This window comes from Hemibagrus wyckioides, linkage group LG25 (assembly GCF_019097595.1).
Source record: "Hemibagrus wyckioides isolate EC202008001 linkage group LG25, SWU_Hwy_1.0, whole genome shotgun sequence".
In the NCBI taxonomy this organism is placed as follows: Eukaryota; Metazoa; Chordata; class Actinopteri; order Siluriformes; family Bagridae; genus Hemibagrus; species Hemibagrus wyckioides.
The window spans coordinates 1,663,760-1,678,391 of NC_080734.1; the positions used below are offsets into that span (position 1 = coordinate 1,663,760).

General features: G+C 44.1%; 1 long non-coding RNA gene across 1 annotated transcript; it reads left to right on the forward strand.

Annotated features, from left to right (window-relative positions):
* The first annotated feature begins 333 nt into the window (after positions 1–333).
* Positions 334–11,185, forward strand: LOC131345794 (uncharacterized). The gene is made up of 3 exons (XR_009203533.1): positions 334–480; positions 570–683; positions 833–11,185. It is a non-coding gene; the product is annotated as an uncharacterized LOC131345794 (long non-coding RNA).
* The last annotated feature ends 3,447 nt before the right edge of the window (positions 11,186–14,632 follow it).

Genomic DNA, 14,632 nt, shown 5'->3' on the forward strand with positions numbered 1-14,632 from the left:
TGTCAGCTTAACAACCGTCAGCTGTCTGAACCGATGGCTCGAGAGGTCATGAGGCAGGTGGTTCAGGCTGCTCATCACTGCTATTTATGTGGAGTTCTTCATCGTGACATCAAGCCTGGGAATATTCTGATCAATCCCGACACACTGGTGGTGAAGCTGATCGACTTTGGCTGTGGGGATTTGATGATAAACGAGCCCTACAGGGAGTATGCAGGTCAGTTCACTAGAGAGATGCAGATACAGTCAAACTGAGGAGAATCTTTTTGGTGACAGTTTCTGCTCTTTCTCTCATTGTTCATTTAGGCACTAAGGATCCACTAAGTTCCTGAGTGGGTTCTCCACAAAAAGTATTTCAGTGTTCCTGCTACTGTCTGGAGTCTGGGTATAGTCCTTTATGAACTGTCCATGGAGAATTGCCCTTCATGAGCGATGAGGAGCTTATTGATGGACAACTGGACTTCCATTCTGATGTGTCTGATGGTGAGAAAATGCACAAGCGTCACTTGTCCTGATTCATTTCACTGTGTGAAGTTTGAATTTCTGTCTGAATCTTATGTCTGATCACACAGAGTGCTGCTATCTGATTCACCTCTGCCTGGAACAGGACCCTTCTTCTCGGCCAGATTTCAGGAAAATCCAGACCCACAAGTGGTTTAAGAAGGAAAGTCGGGACTCGGTCCAAGGTGAGACGGTTAGAATACACTTAATTACACTGAGCTAAGAGATGCTATAATAGTCTAGACTACAGGGATTGTACTGGATCACTGACCAGTTCTGCTGATGTTCAGTGAGGAAATTATTTTAATATCCAACTCTGTTGATTATTTTACAGACCCCCCTGCTGACTAGGATCTGGTAACGGCAGGCAGGCAGGCAATCACCCCCACATACTCCCAGTGACCGACTCTGTCAGACCTTCTTATGTTAGTCTCCTCCTGCAGGGTCGGTGTACTCCAGCTGATTCTCTAATGGGAGCTGTTGTTCTGACCACTTCACACTTAGAAAGATCCCAGAATGCCTCTCTGTCATCAGCACAAGGCCTGAGTGCTCAACTGTTGAAGCACAAGGTCATGCTGTGGCAGATGTTTGCTGCTGTTCAAAGTCAAAAAAGTCAAAGTCAAAGAAGCTTTGTCACTTCAACCATATATAGCAGATGCAGTACACAGTGAAGTGAAACAACATTCCTCCTAGACCAGAGGTGCTACACAGAACACAGACAAAGTACAGTGATGGAGACAAACATAGAGCTATAACACAGAGATAAAAAAAAAAACTAAACTATACTTAAGGTGCAATAAAAACTAAACTTTACTTAAGAAATAAAACTAGACATAAAACAGAAGTGCCCAGGATGACAAGACAAGACAGTGCAGACAAACAACATATAGACTGACTTTTGTGCAAATAAGTGTATACAGTGAGTGCAAATATTGACACATGTAAACTGGATTAATATAAAAAATGTAAAGTGAAATGTAGTGACATGTGCGTGCAAACAGGACAATTTAGTGCGTGTGTGAGTACGTGTCCAGCACAGTTCAGTTCTCCTGTTGAGATCAGATCTTGGTTGTGTGTGTGTGTGCACGCAAGTGCGTGTGTGTGTCCAGCTCAGCTCAGTTCTCTGTTGAGATACCTGATTGCCTGGGGGAAGAAACTGTTTAACAGTCTGGTTGTGCGGGTCCGAATGCTCCGGTACCTCTTTCCGGATGGCAGAAGGGTGAAGAGTGTGTGAGGGGTGTGTGGGGTCATCCACAACGCTGTTAGCTTTGCGGATGCAGCATGTGGAGTAAATGTCTGTGATGGAGGGAAGAGAGACTCCGAGGATCTTTTCAGCTGTCCTCACTATCTGCTGAAGGGTCTTGCGATCCAAGATGGTGCAGTTCCCAAACCAGGCAGTGATGCAGCTGCTCAGGACACTCTCGATGGTCCCTCTGTAGAAGGTGGTCAGGATGGGAGGTGGAAGATGAGCCTTCCTCAGCCTTCACAGGAAGTAGAGATGCTGCTGGGCTTTTCTGGTGATGGAGCTGGTGTTGAGTGACCAGGTGAGGTCCTCCGCCAGGTGAACACCAAGGAATTTGCTGCTCTTGACGATCTCCACGATGTTCAGTGGAGAATGGTCAATCTTTGTTCTCCTGAAGTGAACAACCACCTCTTTAGTCTTGTCAACGTTCAGAGACAGGTTATTGACTTTACACCAGGCTGCTAGTTGTTGCACTTCCTCTCTATATGCTGACTCATCATTCTTGCTGATGAGATCCACCACAGTCGTGTCATCGGCGAACTTGACTATGTGATTGGAGCTGTGCATTGCTGCACATTCGTGAGTCAGCAGAGTGAACAGCAGTGGACTGAGCACACAGCCCTGAGGAGCTCCAGAGTTCAGTGTGGTGGTGCTGGAGGTGCTGTTCCCGATCCGGACTGACTGAGGTCTTCCAGTCAGGAAATCCAGGATCCAATTGCAGAGGGAGATGTTGATGCCCAGCAGACTCAGCTTCTCGATCAGGTGCTGAGGAATGATCGTATTGAATGCTGAATTGAAGTCAATGAACAGCATTCGTAGGTAAGTGTCTTTATTGTCCAGGTGTGTGAGGGCCAGATGGAGGGTTGTGGTGATGGCATCATCTGTGGAGCGATTTGGACGATACGCAAACTGCATGGGGTCAAGTGAAGGTTGCAGCAGGTTCTTAATGTGCCTCATAACGAGCCTCTCGAAGCACTTCATGATGATGGGTGTGAATGCAACGGGACAGTAGTCGGTAAGACAGGACACTGGAGACTTCTTTGGCACGGGGATGATGGTGGTTGACTTCAGGCACGTTGAAACGACGGCGCTGCTCAAGGAGATGTTGAAGATGTCCGTGAAGACATCTACTAGCTGTTCTGCACATTCCCTGGTCACTCTGCCAGGAATGTTGTCTGGTCCAGCAGCTTTCTGTGGGTTTCTGTAGGTTCCTTGCTGTCACATCATTTCATGCCTCGAACTGAGCATATAAGCTGTTCAGCACATCTGGAAGGCAGGCATCACTGTTACAGGCAGGTGGAGCTGGCCTGTAGCTGGTGATGGACTGGATGCCTTGCCACATGCGCTGAGTGTTGCTGCTGCTGTGGAAGTGGCAGTGAATTCTCTGGGAGTGTGCACGCTTTGCCTGTCTAATGGCTCGAGACAGTTTAGCCCGTGCTGTTCTTAGGGCATCCTTATCTCCAGTTCTGAAGAGTCTCTGGATCTTAGCAGCGCACACACCTTTGCGGTCAGCCACGGCTTCTGGTTGGAGTGTGTGATGATGGACTTGGAGACAGTCACGTCATCGATGCACTTCCTGATGTAGCCGGTCACTGATGCCATGTACTCCTCCAAGTCAATAGTCTCGCCGTTGGTTGCAGCCTCCGTAAACATGTCCCAGTCAGTGCACTCAAAACAGTCCTGAAGAGCAGAGATGGCTCCTGCTGGCCAGGTTTTAATCTGTTTCAGAAGCGATTTAGAGCCTCTGACGAGTGGTCTGTATGCTGGAATCAACATAACAGAGATGTGGTCTGAGTAGCCGAGGTGGGGCTCCCCACGATACGCGCCGGGAATGTTTGTGTAAACAAGATCCAAGATCATCCCTCTCGTAGCAAAGTCCACATGTTGATGGAATTTAGGGAGCACTGTTTTGAGATTTGCATGATCTGCGATGATAAACAGTCCATCGGGGTGAACATTCTGCAGCTCGCTAATAGCTCCGTAGAGCTCACACAGAGCCTCCTTAGCTTTAGCGCTGGGTGGAATGTACACTCCGATAATGAAAGTAGTGGTGAATTCCCAGGGTAAATAAAAAGGTCTGCATCTAACAGTCACAAACTCCACTAGCGATGAACAGTAACTAGAGACAAGCACAGAGTCCTTACACCATTCCGTGTTGATGTAAACACACACACCACCACCGTGAGTCTTACCACACAGAGCTGCGTTTTTGTCGGCACGAAACACAGTTAGCCCGGCTAGCTGAATGGCGGCATCCGGAACTCTGTTGCTGAGCCACGTCTCCATGAAAACAAAGACACAGCAGTCTCTGTACTCACGCCGTGCAGTTCGCTGGAGTCGGATGTAGTCCAGTTTATTATCCAGGGAGCAGACATTCGATAGATGTATGGAGGGGAGTGCCGGTTGGCTAGGGTTTGTTTTTAGCCTAGCACAGACACCTGCCCTATTTCCGCGCTTCCGCTTTCTCGCACACCGCTTCCGTCGACTCTTCTCCTGGCTACCAGCATCAGGTGATGCCAAGGGCTTGGGGCCTGGTCTCCGCAGCAAGCCGAGATCACGAAGCTTTCACGTTGTCTGGTGCACGATTCCCATAATCCAGTAGCGTCTGGCGGTCGTACACATGAACACCGTTGTAGCTGGTGTCCATATGCCGTTAAAGTCGGGCTATTTCGGGACAATAGCACCATTTTTGGTCCGGAGTGGCCGCTGCATGCTACTGCCGCGCCGCCATCTTGGGACAAAAAGTGTTGTGTGTTTGTGTGTTTTTTCAGGACCTGTGAATGCACCTCCCTCCTGCAGCTGTGATGGAGAACCAGATGTTTGCTGCTGGTGTCGTTGGCATCATCTCCGGTGGCCAGATATAAAAGGAACGCATTTCTACGGGATTCTAACCTCAGACGTCACTACATTCTTAAACGCTACTCAGACAGTCGCACAGTTATGCATGCAGGGGGAGGAGTCTGACTTGAACAGACGGGTTTCTCTGTTTACATCATTAACAATATTGAAAAACAATTAATAAAAAAATGTTAAAACTCAAATTGTGCAGTTATTGAAATACATAAACAGGAATATTTTCACATTTCATTTGTCCTTTATTTATTTTCATCTAATCACACACAATCCTTTAACACTGAAATATTTAATTAAACATAATGGGATTATGGAGCATTGAGATAAGAGGCTGAAAGTCACATGGTGTAAAAACTGATTAAACAATGTGTAAAGAAAGAGAATTCTTCATGGTTTTATTTATTTATTAGCATTGTTTTGGAAAAAAAGATTAAATTAGTCTGAACTAGTCTGCACAGACACACACACAAACAAGAAGAATGTTTAATTACTTCACAGCAGGCAAACAAAATAAAATCCACGCTTTCTTACTCTACTCAAAAGCCCCAAATTGGAGCAGCAATGAAGTCATGGAGCGCCAACCAAAAAATCAAACCAAAAAGTGTGGTTACTGTGGCAACCAGGCTTATGGTCGCTCTGAGATATTGCCCTGCAAAAAGCATACAATGTGCCAAATACGGAAAGTGCAACCACTTTGCCAAAGTTTGTCGCTCTGCTTATAAAAAGCATGTCCACATAGTAAACAAAAAGGAGACTTGCTATATTAATGATGACGACTTTTTGTTGATACAGTCTCACAGAAACCATGCATAGCTGACATGGAACAGGCATTTGCAAGCATTCAAATGGGAAAGAAAAGGCTGAGATTAGTTTCAAATTCGATACTGGACCGCAAGTAAATGTTATTCCAACACACACATTTGACAAGCTCAAGCTAGTTACTTTAATGTTTGGATGGCCGTTCAGGGTATTGGGCAATAAAGTTGACAGAAGAATCCTCCAATCTGACAACATTTAACACCATATTTGGTCACTGCATGTTTTGTTGGCTTCAATTTGGCGTAAATTCTAACACAAAATCGATGAGACCTATGAAGGTCTTTCTGGCATAACAGCAATTGTCGATGACATTCTGGTCTACAGACATACCCAAAAAGAGCAGAATAACAACCTGCATGCCATGCTGCAAAGATCTCGTAAGAAAGGAGTGAAACTGAACCCAGAGAAAAGCACTGTAAGCACCACTGAAGTTCACTACTTTGGACACTGCTTATCTGCAGATGGAATTAAAAAAGGTTTCAGCAATTGAGCATATAGAGCCCCCAAAAAACAAAGTGGACCTTGAAACAGTGCTGGGAATGGTGAACTACCTGTCCAAGTTTGCGCCCTTTATGTTGGAGATCAATGCACCACTCAAGCAGTCCAGTGAGTTCATATGGGATTCACAGCACGACACTGCATTCTGCAAAATGAAAGATATAATAACTAGAGAACCCTGTCCAGTGCTGGCGTACTATGACCCACAGAAAGAACTTTACCTTCAAGTAGATACATCCAAATATAGTCTTGGAGCAGTTCTCTTGCAAGACAATAAGCCACTCAGTTAAGCATCAAGGACCCTGAATGAATCTGAGGTGAGCTATGCTCAAATAGAGAAGGAACTCTATGCAGTCTAGTTTGGTCGCAAGCATATCTGTTTTCACCAATATGTCTATGGACGCAGTATCATAGTGGAGTCTGATCACAAGACACTTGAATCAGAGATGAAAAAACCCTTCTGCGTCTGCAGAGAATGATTCTCCAATTCCAGAAATACAACATCACCTTCACACACCATCAAGAAGGTCCATAACAACAATTAAATTAAATTAAATTAAATTTATTTAAATAGTGCCTTTTACAATGGACATTCTCTCAAAGCAGCTTTACAAAAGAAGAGTAACAGAGAAAGAAGAGAAAAAAATAATAATAAATTATTAAATTAAATATTAAACTATTTTATCCCTAATGAGCAAGCCTGTGGTGACAGTGGCAAGGAAAAACTCCCTGAGATGATATAAGGGAAGAAATCTTGAGAGGAACCAGGCTCAGAAGAGAACCCATCCTCTTTTGGGTGACACTGGGCAGTAAATAATGTAACTGTAGCTGATTAATGTCCTTTGTATAACAGCAATCAATGGCCCATGAGGAACTACTAGGTCAGTGTAGTTTCTGATTATAGGCAAGAAGTGAATTAATTATTATTTTATAATAATTAATTAATTATTATCTAAGTTAATTATAGGCACTAAATCCATGCTGTCACAAGCTGACAGATGTAATGGCAGATCTCTGACGATGTGGAAGTTCCGTGGTTCTGTCTTTGGCTGTCTCCTGGGTCACAGGCTGTCCCCAGAGATCCATCCACAGCATCAGTGAGCACCACCACCCGACGAGACTCCGACCAGGGGTAGAGGCAGTGGTCACAATGGAAACTCAGAACACTGGGAGCTCAGGAGTGGGATGTATAGCTTAACAGAAAAAGGCAGAGAGAGAGAAATAGAAAGATATTAAACAGATCACGACAATCTCAGCGAAGGTGTGGACCTGCAAGTTCACATGGTGCACAAGAGCTTACCAGTCAACGACACAAAACTGCAACAAATCTGTGCTGAGACTGAGATTGACAGCCAACTGAGCAAACTCAGAAAGGTAATACTGGATGTATGGCCTGAGGAGATAAGAAAATGGCCTGCCAGATTCCTAGAATTTCCGAGATGAACTCTCAGCAACCAATGGAATCATTCAAAGGTGAGAAAATAGTCATACCCACCTCACTCAGAGAAGAGATGCTCTGACACATTCACTTTGGTCATATGGGCATAGAGAAACAGCAGGTACAAGATGTATTATTCTGGCCAGGTATGTGTAAATGGATTGAGCACCCGATAGAAAGATGCGGTACTTGCCAAGAAAGACATTATTCAAGTGCCAAAGAGCCCCTGATCCCTTATGAGGTACCAACCAGACCATGGCAAGTGGTAGCTTCAGACCTATCTGGAACAGCAAAGAATCCATGATCACTGTGGACTACTTTAGCCACTTCTCTGAATTATCTTCACAAGACATGGCATCCCAGAGAAATTTGTCTCTGACAATGGCCCACAATATCGACGCAAGGAATTTGAGAACTTTGCGACAGCATGGGGTTTCACACACAACACCACAAGCTCCTATTACCCCCAGAGCAACGGTCTGGCTGAGAAGACCATGCAAATAACGAAGGCAATTCTCGCCAAAGCCAAGATGGACAGAAAAGATCCCTACCTCAGTCTGCTAGAGTATAGGAACACACCTGTTGACAACTTCAAGTCACCTGCCCAGCTTCTTTTGAGCTGCAGGCTAGGATCTATCTTGCCAATCACCAACAAGTAGCTCATGCCTGAAGTCATCAATTATGCAGAGACACACTTCCAGCATGTAAAGAAACAGCAGCAGCAGAAAAGGTTTTATGATTGATCTGCTCATCCACTGTCACAGCTTTGCCAAGGACCATTTGTTCATATACAAGAACACAGCCTTTGAAAACCAGCTGATCCAAGATGGTGGTGCGGCAGTAGCACGCAGCAGCCACTTCAGATGAAAATGGTGCTGTTCCCGTCTTATAACCCGACTTCTACAGCATATTTACACCAGATACAGCAGTGTCCATGTGTACGACCACCAGACACTACTAGAATATGGAATTCATGCTCCAGCCAATGTGTATGATGATCTGTGTAAAAAAGCTTTGCGATCACAGCTTGCTGTGGAGACCAGTTAGTTTGGATCTCCTGCCTTCTTACCGCACGCTGGAGTCTCACATGTGCCCTTTCCCAGACTTCCTGACTCTTTCTGGACCACTCATCCACACTAGGGACACACGAGGGTTCACCTGACCAGGGGAAGAGCGGCGGTTGGTAGCTCAGCATACATTGGAACGAGGTCAGCCCAGTAGAGGAATGACATAGGGAATTCTTGGCGTATTCAGCCCAGGGCAGGAACTCACTCCACCTTTGCTGATAACGGCTGCAGTAAGCATGGAGAAATCTCCCAAGCTCCTGGTTTAGGCGTTCCACTTGTCCATTGGACTGTGGGTGATAACCAGAACTCAGGCTGACGTTAATTCCCAGCTGCCGGCAGAACTCTTGCCAGACACAGGACGTGAATTGTGTTCCACGATCGGACACAATGTTTTCCAGCAGGCCAAAATTTCGGAACTCATGCTGGAACACCGCCTAAGCAGTCTCCATGGACAATGGAAGCCCTTCCATGGGAACCAGTTTGCAGCCTTTCGAGAACTGGTCGATAATGACCATGACTGTAGTGAAACCATGGGATTCTGGAAGGTTAGTCAGGAAGTCTACTGAGAGGTGTGACCATGGGTGCTGGGGAATAGGTAATGGCTCAAGGAGGCCCTCAGGTAGCTGGAGGCTGGTACGTGTTTGAGCATATACGGCGCAGGAACGGACGAACTCTTCAACGTCCCGGGAAAGGGATGACCACCAGAATCTTTGCCTCAGTAACCGCATCGTCCCCTGTATACCTGGGTGCCTGGTGCTGGGGCTTTCATGAGCCCATTGGATCACACGAGTACGAAGAGCCATGGGAATGAATATTTTGGCTGGTGGACAGTTGGGCGGTGGTGTCTCTGAGCTTTGGGCCTGTTCTATCTCCTGTATTATACTCTATTGAACAGGGGCTATGAGGACTGATGGAGGGAGGATAGTTTCAGGGTCAGTGGGTTGGTCTGTAGCGTCATGGACCCTGGAGAGAACATTAGCTTTACCGTTTTTAGAGCCTGGTCAGTAGGTGACAGAAAACTTGAATCGGGAGAAGAACAGTGCCCACCTGGCCTGATGAGGGTTAAGCCACTTGGCTTCTCTGAGATATGCAAGGTTGCGATGGTCCGTGATTATAAGGAATGGGTGGTTGGCTCCCTCAAGCCAGTGCCTCCACTCCTCTAGGGCAGATTTCATATACAGCAGTTCACGATTACCCATGTCATAGTTCACCTCGGTGGGTGTGAGCTTACGTGAAAAGAATGCACATGGGTGTACTTTTCCTGAACAGGGTTGTCGTTGGGATAGAACTGCCCCAATCCCACTGCTGGAGGCATCTACCTCTACTATGAAAGGCAGATCAGGTCTGGGGTGGCAGAGGATGGGAGCTTAGGTGAAGCTCTGTTTTAGGCGATGGAAGGCTTGTTCGGCCTGATCATTCCACTTGAGGTGGCATGGTTTCCCTCTTAACAGAGATGTGAGGGGGCTTGCAATGCTGCTGTAGTTTCATATAAATCCCCGCCCCGAGATATGACTTACCCCAGGAAAGTCACAGATGGGCAGTGAAACTCACATTTCTCCAGCTTGACGTATAAGTGATGGTCAACCAGATGGAGAACAGGTCTAACATGAGTGATATGCAGTTCCAGGTTGGGGGAGTAGATCAAGATATCATCTATGTAAGCCATGACGTAATGGTGCAGCATGTCTCTGAAGACCTCGTTGATGAGGGACTGGAACATGGCAGGAGTGTTTGTGAGACCGTAAGGCATTACCAGATATTCATAGTGTCCATGGGTGGTGTGGAAAGCCGTCTTCCATTCATCCCCCTCTCTGATCCGTATCAAATTATAGGTGCTACGAAGGTCCAGCTTAGTGAAGAAGCTCCCTGAAGTTGTTCAAGGGCTGCAGGCACCAGTGTTAATGGATAGGGGTAGGGAACTGTGACAGGGTTCAATCCACGGTAATCTATGCAGGGTCTGAGGCCTCTATCTTTTTTTTTGACAAAGAAGAACCCTGTGCCGGCGGGAGATGTGGAAGGATGGATATAACCTGCATTGAGAGCTTTTTGGATATACTCCTCCATGGCTTGTTTTTCAGGTATGGAGAGAGAATAAATTTTGTTCTTGGGAGGCATGGCATTGGGGAAGAGTTCCATGGCGCAATCCCAGGGTTCATGCTAAGGTAGCTTGGTGGCTTTTTCTTTGCTGAACACCTCTCAGAGATCAGAGTATTCCCTGGGGAGTGTAGTCATGGCAACAGCGGGTGGGTTCTCTATGGAGGTAGATCTGCACAGAAGTGGAGGGTGAGACAAAAAGCAGTTCTCCATACAGTGTGCTGACCATTTCTGAATGTCCCCCTCTCTCGAGGAGATCAGCGGGTCATGGTGTTGTGACCAGGGAAGCCCCAGAATGATGGGATTCGATGGAGAGGTGATGAAGAAGAACGAAATCGCTTCATGGTGGAATAATCCAATCCACAAAGACACAGAAGTAGTCTGGTAGTGGTTCAGACCCTCTCCAATCAGCTGGTCATTAATGGCAGTGATTTCAATGGTGGTGTGCAGGGAATGATGGGGATATGGAATTCTTTAACCAGGTTAGGGTCTATGAGATTTACGGCGGAGCCAGAGTCAATTAAAGCTGTGGCATAGAAGCAGGAATCACTGACAGACAAACAAACAGGAAGTGAAACCTTGCATGACAGAGTTCGGGTTTCTACCTTGGCAGTGGTTGGTTTTTCAGGGCATAAATACACCCTGTCAGCAACCCACACATTCCACTAAATAAAATATATATATATTTTAACTTACAGTGGCTGACAGAGGAGAAGAAATCGATTTGGTCACAGACATCCTTACAAATGCATTTTCAAGGTGGACTTCTCAAGAAAATCCTCTTGATTATTCAAAATAGTTGGTAAGCATTTTCAAGAACCATTTATGCTTTTGGGTTTTCTTTTACACAAACCGTTTGCCTTTATTCCAGATTCCCGGGGTGGACTGTGGGACTTTTTTTTTGCTGCAGTGAAAGGAGACTTGTGAGACTGAATTGTGTTAATTTGTTTTTTTGCTATATGTAATGTAATTTTATTCATGTTTGCTACAAGAGCCTGTGACACAACGTACTGTTATACCGTATTTCTATATTCACTGTGTCTCATTTCGGATGCTGCAACCTCCGGAGATTGCAGTTTGCTGCATATGGCATCAAGAATGTCTTTTTGAGAAAAGTGACCGTAATAAAATTGAGTATTCCTTGTGAGGTGTGAAATACTGTAGAATAATCTCTTTTTTACTTTGTTATTTAACGGTTGATTAGTATCTATTGCCGTGGTGTCATAATGAGGGTATAGAGGTGGATTAATTCAGGAAGGACAACAGTGAAGGCCTAGGTATGAAATGCATGGTCCACCACTGCTGAACACACACCAGTTATATGAAGTGTTCAGGTGACATCAATAACTCCATAAAAAGCCATCTAGTTCCCATAAACCTAGCTTCTTTATCTTCAGGAAGCTGTTTGTCTGTCCATGTAAATTGTCTATTTAGTCAACTGTTTACCTAGTTCAGGGGTCAGCAAACACTCAAAGAGCCACTGCATGAAAAGTCTGATTTTTGTCAGTTAATGACACTGTGAATTGCCACAGAATTTCAGGTTAACGACTGTTCACGGGAATGTGCAGGCAGCACAGATAATTGTTGGGAACTGCCAAAAATTTACATGAAATAGGCTTGGCATTTGACCCCCCCATGTTCCTATCACCTTGGCCTGGGTTTAGCTTTCATATGTAAATGACTACAGTGAGCTATACAAATGCAAACCAGGGTAGTGTGGGGAGGGGGGACTCACTGAGAGTGGGCTTATTACCAAAATGTAATGAAAATCTAGTATAAAAAGCTCAGTCTTATTTTAATTATAGACTTTTAAATTGTTGCTTGAATTTTGAATTGAGATTTGTCTTACACCGTGTCCTAACTACACGTGACGTGATTCCACGACATGCGATAAAATGTATCTTTTCCATGTTAATCAGTTTTTGTCCTGACCAGCCTAACCAGTTTTAGGAAACGGCTGATGGCTGACAGCTCCTATACAGAGATCTCAATGAAAGTTCTAAATAATAAATAATAATATTAATCATCAAAAATGGATGAAGAGAGACTGATTATGGACGTTTAATAGCAGAAACATATAATAAATCCCTCAAGTTTTATAAGGAAAGCCATAAGAGGTGGAGGAGTGTATCTTTCTATGCATATGCGCACTTGTATGTAAGTATGTGTGTGTGGACTGCGATCTCTTCAGCTGCAGTACGAGAAAGCACACAAACAGAGAAAAACTGTTTGATGATTGGCTGTGTTTTATGATTGATCGTGTTCAGTATGGACACAAATTTCCTATTGCTCGAATCATATCACATCGCATCTAGTTAGACTAATTACCTTGTGTACCACTAAAAGACATAAAACATTAATAATAATAAAACAACATAACAAAATAAGTGTGTGTGTGTGTGGAACAAAATGTTGTATCTCTAAGGCTCTAAGGACCAAATTACACAACAAAAAATACTTTTTATTATATATAACTAACAAAGTATATAGCAAATGATTACATAAAGTAAAAAAAAAATAGTATAACATTTTAAGACAATAGTCTGATCCTCACAGCACTCCTAGATCTCAACCACTGTACATAGTGGCATGACTACAGTAACTTTTTCTGTTGATTTGCTTAAATGCACAGTGGATGTATTTAACACACATCTTCCAGCAATGCGCTCAACAGGGAGAAATGATGCTGGGTATCAGATGTCTTTCCCCGCAAACTCCAAATTTCTATGGGTTTTTTAATAAAAATGACGGTCTGGATGGGGATGAGGCCAGGAGACTTGTGCAATGACGTTTAAATTATTACCTTTTGACACAACATGTACAACAATAAACCTCTTGATAATAGCCGGCTGTGGTTCTGCTACAGGGTCAATGGTGTGTTATCCTTTTGCATGTCTTGGCAAAACAGTCAATCTCAGTTATACAATTTTCAGGGTACATTTGATGTTATATGGTCAACATCGCATTTCTGTCATCCTCATCCAAGATTGTTTGCTGGAATGGAGACAGAGGCTCCACTGTACAGTTTAATGCTCGAACCTTGGCCAATCAGGTGCTAGGTTATGGTGACGCGGTATGTTCCTCCAATCACAGACGAGGAAACGAGACAAAGCGCGGAACCAAAACATACAAACAGAGATGTTACTCTTTCCTGGAAAGTCAGTTTTCATTTTTACCTCCGCTCTTTACATTTACCTCTGCTCTTTATATTTACCTCCACTCTTTATATTTACCCCTGCTCTTTATATTTACCTCCACTCTTTATATTTACCCCCGCTCTTTACATTTACCTCTGCTCTTTATATTTACCTCCACTCTTTATATTTACCCCTGCTCTTTATATTTACCTCCACTCTTTATATTTACCTCCGCTCTTTATATTTACCTCCGCTCTTTATATTTACCTCCACTCTTTATATTTACCTCCACTCTTTATATTTACCTCCACTCTTTATATTTACCTCCGCTCTTTATATTTACCTCCACTCTTTATATTTACCTCCACTCTTTATATTTACCTCCGCTCTTTATATTTACCTCCGCTCTTTATATTTACCTCCGCTCTTTATATTTACCTCCGCTCTTTATATTTACCTCCACTCTTTATATTTACCTCCGCTCTTTACATTTACCTCCGCTCTTTACATTTACCTCCGCTCTTTATATTTACCTCCACTCTTTATATTTACCTCCACTCTTTATATTTACCTCCACTCTTTATATTTACCTCCACTCTTTATATTTACCCCCGCTCTTTACATTTACCCCCGCTCTTTACATTTACCTCCGCTCTTTATATTTACCTCCGCTCTTTATATTTACCTCCACTCTTTATATTTACCTCCACTCTTTACATTTACCTCCACTCTTTATATTTACCTCCGCTCTTTACATTTACCTCCGCTCTTTATATTTACCTCCGCTCTTTATATTTACCTCCGCTCTTTATATTTACCTCCGCTCTTTATATTTACCTCCACTCTTTATATTTACCTCCGCTCTTTACATTTACCTCCGCTCTTTATATTTACCTCCGCTCTTTATATTTACCTCCACTCTTTATATTTACCTCCACTCTTTATATTTACCCCTGCTCTTTATATTTACCTCCACTCTTTATAT